Genomic DNA, 10,066 nt, shown 5'->3' with positions numbered 1-10,066 from the left:
GCCATAAATAACTTCAAGATAGAATTGTACATCATTCAACAAATAGCAGTAAACAATGGGTACTAAGGAACAAAAACATAATATAAAATCAAAGTTGTGACCAACACAGCTTTGTATAGTAGTAATTTGTTATTTAATGACAATTTGGATGTCCTACCAAGGAGCCAGTACATTTGTCTGAACTTGAGATCCAACTGCCTGCATTTCATTTGGAGGTGTTTGTTCCATGTTATCCTTTGGTTGATATGCAATCCAAATGGTATTAACAATATAAAGAGGTTAATACAATAAAACAAAGGTTTAAGTATTTATTTTTTAAATTTTAATCCTTTATGTATTAGAATCTATAAAGTTTTGAACCAAAAGTATTAATTACACTTTCATTTGCATGCCCTCAGCATTTGTTTATTTAAATGTACTATAAAAAACCCACCATACAGCTAATTCCTTTATTATTATTTTTATCCTTTAAAACAATTTGTTTATCATACATTTTTGCTAGTTGTGGAAGTTCTTTTAACGGAATGTGATATAACATACTTTAAATGATACTTAAAATCATTTCAAATCAAACACCAATATCATGTATGTACATATTTATAAATTTATTAACAAACTGCAATCCAAGAAAAATAATATATTATCAACATTAGCCATTTACAGTAAAACCTCCGTTAATCGAAATAATTGAGGGGGAGGCTGTTTCGGATAACAAGAATTTCGGTTAAAAATAACATTGTTTTTTGTATTCTCCTTTTATCAAATTACATAGTATTGGAGAGATAGAGCTACAAAACATCGTTGTCGAAGGGAAACACAAAAGAAAATAGAAGATTTCTTAAAAAAACACTCTAAACATGTTCAATTTCCTTCATTTTATTGCTGTTTAATTTACTTTTTATTGACAAAATTATTTAAACTGTCAAGACATTTCGGTTAACGGAATTTTTACTGTATTTGCCTTAAGGTACTAGTACACTTTAGAAGACCAAAAATGAGCATTTTTTCAAGATTTTTTTTCTCAGAACATTTATTAGAAATGAACATAAAACTTTTTACATATTAATATCTAACTCTTAGAGAATACAAAAAGTATATCTTTTTTCATTTATGCACATACACTAATATTGTAGAGGGCGCCAAAGTCGAGGCCTCGAAAAAAAGTAGTTCCGATGGCGGACAGTTAATCTCAGGATTGGGATCTCTGAAACAAAAGAATCGTACGGTATTTGAGAAAGGAAGGTTTCTTACGTGACAATTTACCACCGTTAGTGAAAAATTCCGTAAAACAAAGATTTTACGGAAACTCAAAAAATTTTTGTGAAAAAATCGCCCGTTTTCTTTCAGTTTTTCATAGTTAAAAAATATTTGTTTTTTATTTTTTGGTCAAATTGTGGTAAATTGTCACGTAAGAAACCTTCCTTTTTTAAATCCAGTACGATTTTTTTGTTTCAGATATCCCAATACTGAGATTAACTGTCCGCCATCAATTTTCGAGGCCTCGACTTTTGCGGCCTCTACAATATTAGCGTACGTGCGTAAATGAAACAAGATATATTTTTTGTATTCTCTAAGGGTTAGATATTAATATGTAAAAAGTTTTATGTTCATTTTTAATAAAGGTTCTGAGAAAAAAATTCTTGAAAAAAATGATTATTTTCGGTCTTCTAAAGTGTACTAGTACCTTAAATGGCAACATTTTAAAACAAACAAACACACACACACATATATTTGCACTAGATTTTCTCCTGGTTAAAAATGTACTGCCACAGCTTGTTCGATTAAATAACCGCAGGCTCAGTTGCCAGTATTTCAATGTTTTCTCTAAACAACTGCAATATTTGTAAAGCTGATATTCTTTGAACAAAAGATTTCTTGCATTGCATCTCATTTCACATATCAATATGAAAAATCTCATCAAAATACCAAATCTTTCAATAACAAGCAATATTTATAATGGAAGCACTTCAACTGCTGTAGTTGAGAACTGGATAGCAATACATTGTCCATAAATTCCCCATTTTATATACCCATAATATGCACAAGTATTTAACAACTCCTAAAATAGAGTATTTATTTCTAAATGTACTTCTATATTGCAGGATGATTATTATCGGTTATGTTCTATGTTGTTCTGTTCTTTAAATGACAAAATACTAATTAAAGTCAACGTTTTACTCTTTTCCATGATCTTATTTTACTTTTTATCTACATTACAGGTAACAGCAGATTTTATACAGAATTTCAGCACATTTTAAAAGTTATTTTTATAATTTTTTTACAAATTTACAAAAATATTTAATGTCAATTGTCAAAATAAAAGATTCCTTTATATGACATTGCTTGCACATGCGCAAATAGAGGAACGAATTGGACAAATTAACGTCTCCTCCCCAGTTAGGCCATATTCGGAAGTTCCTTGTCCCTTTGCTTGATTGGCACACTGATAATTTTCGTTTAATACTGTCCGCTGTCATGAGCCGCTGTCACATTCCGTGCACTGTAGATATCTACACGTCGATTTCTATCGATGTCAATTTTCGTAAAAATATCATAGAGTTATATATTAGCATAGAGAGAGTGTCATTCAGAGCGAAGTGACGACACCATCTTTTTTATTTGGATTAGTGCTGTTTCACTCTTACGCATAGTAAGGCTGCTACAGTTGTCCTCCTCTTCCGTGCCTATATTCACACTTAATGTCATCATAGATTTTCGATACAATGTGTTAGAAAGAGATGCAGCAAACCAGTCCATGAGATCTTGTCGTCAGGAAGCGCGGAAGGTAGGCTCCCTCTATGTTAATATATACCTCTATGAAAAATATTTGAATTTTTAGCTTTAATTGAATTATTTTCTAGTTTTGCTAGTTTATACTCTAATTGATGTTGAAGTGACACTTAGTAAAACAAGAAAATATTTGAATTAAAACTAAAAATTAAAATATATTGACATCGCGCCGATCGCTTTCTATTAATGTCAATATATTTGAAATTTTAGTTTTAATTCAAATATTTTCTTGTTTTACTAAGTGTCACTTCAGCATCAATTAGAGTATAATCTATCGAAACTAGAAAATAATTCAATTAAAGTTAAAAATTCTAATATTTTTACGAAAATTGACATCGATAGAAAGCGACGTGTAGATATCTACAGTGCACGGAATCCAGGGCCTGGGCCTAGATTCCGTGCACTGTAGATATCTACATGTCGCTTTCTATCGATATTTGAATATCAAAATATATGAATTTTTAGCTTTAATTGAATTATTTTCTAGTTTTGCTCTAGTTTATCAATTAGAGTATAACCTAGCAAAACTAGAAAATAATTCAATTAAAGCTAAAAATTCAAATATTTTGATATTCAAATATCGATAGAAAGCGACATGTAGATATCTACAGTGCACGGAATCTAGGCCCTGGCCCCGGTTAATAGATTAGGGCGTAGGTTGTCTCATAACTGTAGACCAATCAAAGGCTGGCTTTTTAAAGGCGGGAATACGTCATCCGTACGACAATTTTAAAATTGTCATAAGAGTCAATGCTAATAAAAGGTTCAAAAACTTAGGTTTTGCAATATATTTTGAGATTTTCTTGGGTATAGGTATATTAAGTGGTTCTTATATTGGTAATTATATCAATTTTTCCCTTAAAAATCAATAGTCTGCTAACAAAAAACTAGAATTCATTTAACACTTATTATGTGTGTTTTAAATGGAGAAAACAATTTAATTAGCACAAAAATCCAAAAAAATAGAAGAAAAAGTTTAAAATCAAAAATAGTAATATGTAGGTACTTACTTATTGTGTTTTTCGTGGAATGTGCAGCACTTTTATCATTTTTGGTGGTATGCAACAACAAAAGAACGAATAATATAAATAATTTATTATTAGGTTAAAATATAAAAAAGATGTAACATATTCAGACACGAGGAAATGTTTGCTACCTATTTTCTTATGTTTAGAGGCCCATTTATCTTGTAACATTTTATTATCCATTATTGTTTGATAATGTTAAGGTATTTGGGAAATGTCCCAAAAACATTATTTTGTTTCCATCTGGTTCAGGAATTTTGGAGTTGCTTTTACATATTGGCTCCGTGCGTCTCCCCTCTACTTACAGTCACGTGACACGCTGTCAGATTTTGTAAGGACGTTTTAACATTGAGTCTTATGGGATTATTTTGTTAAACTTGAATATTTTATTTTGTAGTGATAATAACCGAAAAAAATTGTTAGAATTCATTAGTTATTAATTTATACTGTAATTTATAGTGCAACAAAAATATTTTCTTTTGCGTTAATAAAGATTTATTGACATAAACTGCGATAGTGAGGTTATGTATACAAAATCGAACTGATAATCAATATTGGAAAGTGAAGAATTTATATCAGATTAAGTGCGTTTTTAGTTTCTGTTTATATTAATACATAATATCACTAGCGTGACAGGGCATTTTTTTTAAATGTCTCATTTAAACATACACAAAGCGTCCTTATAAAATTTCAAAAATCCGCCACCATGAGCAGGTCGGTCGATTTTGCTTTGACACTTTGTTAACGCTCGGGGCGAATAGCTATGCTACAAATGTTACCACCACTCATCTAAAAAATGTTTTATTATTATAACATACAAAACTACTATTATTATGTGTAATATTATAATTTTTAAACTAACTTATTAATATTGTCCTTATATGCTTAAAAACTCAACAAATATTAAACAAATAAACGATATTATCATAGAAAAAAGTGTTGTGTGATTTGGTAGAATGCGATCTTACCCTTCAAAAAATATGTCACGTATTTCAGCACCTGGAAAATTGGAAGGATACTACAAATCTGGCCTCCACATAAGTGGTCTGTAGCTTCGACATGATAGGTGTGAAATTTTAAACGTTCTTGCTGTTGATTGGATAGGAAGGGTAGCGTTATCTAGCCTCCACGCTAGGTACACCATAGCCTCCATACGGTACTTCCAATATTTAATATTATTTTATTCAAGTGGACAATAAAGGTAAAACACAAGCAACTTTTGTTTCTTAATTATTTATTTATACAATAATGTGACATTTTACATAGAAATATGAGTATTTAATTTTGATTAAATATATGTTTACTTGTTGAATTTATCGGCTGCACACAACAGCTGATCGGCCATTAGACCCAACAACAAAACGTGAAATAAAATGTGTATTTTAAAACTGTTGGATAAACAGTACCTACAATCAGAAAAACTTACCTTTAAAAAGGTACTCGATTATGAAATAACAAAAATATCAAAAAACACGACTGAATATCAGCTTTTTATGGTGACACAAACTAAACACAAACACCAAACACATCACATAACCGACCATATAAAATAAGTGAACGACAACGAACGAACGAACACAGATTACAGATTCACCCTAGAATATAAAAGAATTCACAGATAGCGTAGGATTTGTCAAAAGTCATGTTCCACCAATCACAATGCCGACATCAGCGCCTCTGACTAAACGGAAGGAAAATAAATACGATTACATGTTTTGGGAGAGATTAAGGGCCGGTACTTTATGTCCCGGTTAAACCTCGGTTAGCTAACCGGGGTTTAATCGGGACAGAAAAGTACCTCATAGAGCCTCTTGCGTTGTAATAAAAGCAATTATAATTATTATTATAATTATTTATGAATATAATAATAAGTATAATTGCGTTTATGTCTATGTTATGCATATATTTCTGTCCCGATTAAACCCCGGTTAACTAACCGGCTGTTAACGGAGACATAAGGTTTGTTCCAACATGAACTTTTGGACGGTCCAGAAACCGTCACGAAACTACTTGTACCGTTTGTTGTGCGCATGTTCGTAATTGTATCGCCCAGTTATCGTCCCATGACGGTAATCATATATTTGTCATTTTTATTGGTGACAGCTTGTGTGCTTTTAGTCGATCAAAGGCTCAAAAACTTTAAAGAATTAAGTCCTAGTGTGCAAGTCAGTCCAACCAGCACATTTATGCATTTGCCCGATTACTGAAATGATCATCACGAAACCGTCACCGAAAGATCACAATTCTTGTTGGAACAGTGGGAAGGACGATCCGATGACGATCATATTTTTGTTGGAACGGATTTTGTTTACTGCGCAGGAGCATTACCGTTTCGTGACGGTTCTCGGTCGTGTTGGAACAAACCTATAAAGTACCGGCCCTAAATGTCCAGCAAACGACGGCAATGTTGCCAGATTCCTTTTAGCGGGAATTTTAAAATTTTATAGCAGTTTGGTTTTAAATTTGACAGTTCTGTTTTCTCAAGTCAAAAATCTTAACCTTACTTTTACAATTGATTAAGATTATTATTATTTTCCGCAAATCGCCAGGAAATTTTGACATTCCTGTCAAAATTTCTTGAAGAAAAAGTCAGGACTTCCTTACTGTAAGGAAATGTCATTTCCTTACTGTAAGGAAATGATATTTCCGTACAGTTGTTAGTGTTCTACATAAATGATAGAAAAAACTACAAAAAACCTCAATACGTTTCCATAGTAACCCAAGTAATTTTATTAGGAATTTCAAAGCACCATTTATTTGGGAATAAAATTATCGCGTTTTTTTTAAATCAATCAATATCTGTCGAATTTTAAACGATTTGCGGAAAAATAGTATGTTTACCTCGTAGGAAAAGCCACATTCCTGGACTCTGTGTTGCTAAGTCTCGGCTTGCGCCTCGACTTAGCAATCTTCACAGTCGTCCAGGAATGTTAAGCTTTTCCTACCCGGTAAACAATGTACTATTTATTTACACGTAAATTGAAACAATAAATATTGTGCTTTGTCATAATTTAAAACTCATTATGTTGAAGTCTTTTCCAGTTGATAAAATTGCAATTCAAAAACTTTTAGGTAGGTACGTGTAACTTCCACAATATTATTTATTTTTTAAGTATTAAGGTTGATGTTGATATCAAAAATTTAGATTTCAAAGATAGTTTTATGTAGGTAGATACTAATAGAGTAATACTAGATAATAGATTAGATACAAAGTAAGCTGTAAGTTGTATAACTGCCCGTGTAATCACCTGTTATGTTGTTTTTTTTTTAGATTTGCACTGTATGGATGGCACAGGAAGAGAACAGAGAACAAGAGTACAAGAACATGAAACATCTTATTATGAATGTATATGTATGTGATCCTCAAAAAATTATTTTTCAAAACAAGATAGAGAAAGAGCTTTAAAATCCCAAGGATCCTGCAAAATGTTTATTTGGTGTACTAGTCGAATAATAGTATCTAAAAATATTGAAACTGTTTTAAAACACATTATAGGCATGAGGATGGTATAGAGCACTTACATAAATACCAAAATCAGATAAATATCTCTTCAAAGTTTATTTTGAGACTTTCTTCAAAAATGTAAGTGAAATATTTGCATATCGACGGCGGAAAGGCAAAACTGAAAATTTTTTATAACATGAGTTACTTCAGTTTTCGCTTTAGAATAAGTTTATCGGCAGTTATTTTAGTTTATATACAGCAGTTTATATACAGCAGTTTATATACAGCTGGTAAAGTTTCCGGAAGGCTTCCAAAAGGCTTTCCCAGCTCTAAAAGCTGTTTAATAGGTGCTGATACACTTATTCTAAAGCGAAAACCGAAGTAACTCATTTTATACAAATTTTTCAGTTATGAGGTCCTGCCTTTCCGCTGTCGATATACACAATATAATTTAAAACAAGAATGTTACCACTAAACCACTTTTTAAATATTAAGGCGGGTTGACATTACTAGTGAATAACGAACGTGGCTCACGCTTACGTATTTTGCCCCTGCTATTGTTAGATATTTTATTATCTATTTTCAAACTCGAGCAGTACATTTGTATCTATGCATTGCATAAATACAAATGTACTGCTTGGGTTTGAAAATAGATAATAAAATATCTAACAATAGCACGGGCAAAATACGTAAGCGTGAGCCACGTTCGTTATTCACTAGTAATGTCAACCCGCCTATACTCATGAATATTTACTACAGTTTACAATTTCAAACTAGTGTGTTTGATTCTCCTATACCTATATTTTACTTTTTTAGTAAACTTCAGACTGTTCAGGATAGCATAATAGCATAGGAGGCGAATTAAAAAGAATTAATTTACTTACAAGAAAAGATATCACAAACATTAAACTCTCTTATGGCATTGATTTGAAAGATGGGTATATGTACAAGGATGATGCAACCAGTGTTTATTTTTGGGTTGAATGCTTACAGACTCATGTCCAATATTATTTTACAAACAACAGAGCATACTAATGGATATTCATTCTGAATTTAACATTTATGATTTTTGTCTTATTTTCCTTAATACTGTGCCAAAAGGAAATGTTAATTAAGTTTGGCAAATCCTTTATCGCAATCGATGGAACTCATGGGCTCATTTCCTATGACTTTGAACTTATGACAGTATTAGTAAAAGATGAATTTGGGAATAGATTTTGTACTGCTTTCTTATTTTCAAATAGAAAAGATACCTACTTTAATTTACCAATTTTTTTAAATACATGTCTGTGTTGGTATTATATGTATAGTCAAATGTTTTCATATCAGGCATAAGTGACACCTTTTACAATGCCTCGTCAAATGTAATGGGTATTGCTCCTAATAGACTGTTAAGTGCCTGGCACATAGATAGGGCATGGTAAGTAAATCTTAATAAAATATCTGATTCTGAAAAAAATCCTATTATATATACAAGATGTATTAATGATGGTTCAGAGAGTATTAATAGCTTTTTGGGTAGACTTCTAAGTGATGCAGATACATACAATTTTAATAAGTATTTCCAGTAGAACTACTGCAATAACATCCAACAATGGGCCTATTGTTATAGGAAGGGGTTGTGGAATTAATACCAATATGACCATTCAAAATTTTCATAAAATTTTGGATAAAAGGGTATCCATTAGTTGTTATCAGTTAAGTTTAAAACTTGGCACTCATGGAGAGCTATACTCTATACCATAATATATAATAGGTATATCTCATAATATTACATCTCATTAATCTCATATTGTTCACTCCAGTAGTAAGAAGTGAGCCTGCATACACAGAACCATAATAATATATTATAGTTTGTGTATGCAGGCTCACTCATTACAATAGTGAGCAATAGAAGATATAACATATTATAGTATAAGTCTCTGTGCATGACTAGATTAACATGTTTGGTGCCCATCTCGAACAAGCTCCACTTGGCTGGTACCACATACTTAAATCATTTACTTAGTTACACAGTACTACTCACATAACTTATGTGTCGTCAGTACCTTCCATAAAACCTTCGTGATGCTACTCATACTTCATGGCCACTGAATGTGTTAAAGCTTGTTAATGTAGGAGAGTTATACTAAAATATATATCTTATATTATATTGCCTTAAATAGAAAAAATATCTTATTTAAATTGTATCCATGTAAGTTTTGATTTAATGAAATAAACCTTTTAATCAAAAAAGTGTTGTTTATTTGTGTACACCTAGCAATATCCTGATCATAGATAAATAATATAGTATTATCGGATCCTGATATGCAGACGCCAATAGGGCTTTTCATCGATTGTCATTTGTTTCGAGCTTCTGTCATGAGTCACATAATATTAATGTATCTACCACAAACCATACATACTCATAGACGTTTCACGTAAATTGTCAAGGTCAAGACAGCAAATTAGTTACCATTCCAATCAAGAGATGTCGCTGTCAGTCAATTCTCTTGTCATATTTAACAACTGACAGTTGACAATTAAATTAATTTTTATTTACTTTTTATTTTACAGTTTGTGGCTTAATTATTTTATTATAGTGGTGTTACGTTTTTAATTAGATTTAATCACAATTTTAATCAAGTGTATTAACCTCCTCTCCATTTTTATGAGTAGAATTTTTAGTTTACATTGATCATCCCGTGTTGTGTTTCTCCACATTAAAAAAAACAATATAATAGATCCTGAAACAGTTTATTCCAATAGGCAAGTGTGTCATCAACATTTCGGACCTATATATTTTTGGAAGTTTGTAAAAGATTAT

General features: G+C 31.3%; 2 long non-coding RNA genes across 3 annotated transcripts; one reads left to right on the top strand and one right to left on the bottom strand.

Moving 5' to 3' along the window:
• Positions 1-581: 581 nt before the first annotated feature.
• Positions 582-2,273, bottom strand: LOC126888756 (uncharacterized). The gene is made up of 2 exons (XR_007699621.1): positions 1,685-2,273; positions 582-961 (listed from the first exon to the last, which is right to left on the bottom strand). It is a non-coding gene; the product is annotated as an uncharacterized LOC126888756 (long non-coding RNA).
• A 929-nt stretch (positions 2,274-3,202) lies between these two features.
• Positions 3,203-9,608, top strand: LOC126888749 (uncharacterized). 2 transcript variants are annotated; one of them, XR_007699608.1, is made up of 3 exons: positions 3,203-6,891; positions 7,087-7,398; positions 8,077-9,608. It is a non-coding gene; the product is annotated as an uncharacterized LOC126888749 (long non-coding RNA). The 2 variants fall into 2 exon arrangements; XR_007699607.1 differs by having other exon boundaries at positions 3,207-6,887; positions 8,077-9,606.
• The last annotated feature ends 458 nt before the right edge of the window (positions 9,609-10,066 follow it).

The sequence above is a fragment of the Diabrotica virgifera genome, chromosome 7 (genome assembly GCF_917563875.1).
Source record: "Diabrotica virgifera virgifera chromosome 7, PGI_DIABVI_V3a".
Classification (NCBI taxonomy): Eukaryota; Metazoa; Arthropoda; class Insecta; order Coleoptera; family Chrysomelidae; genus Diabrotica; species Diabrotica virgifera.
The sequence above is the reverse complement of the archived record's forward strand: the minus strand, read 5'-3'. Positions and strand labels throughout refer to the sequence as shown.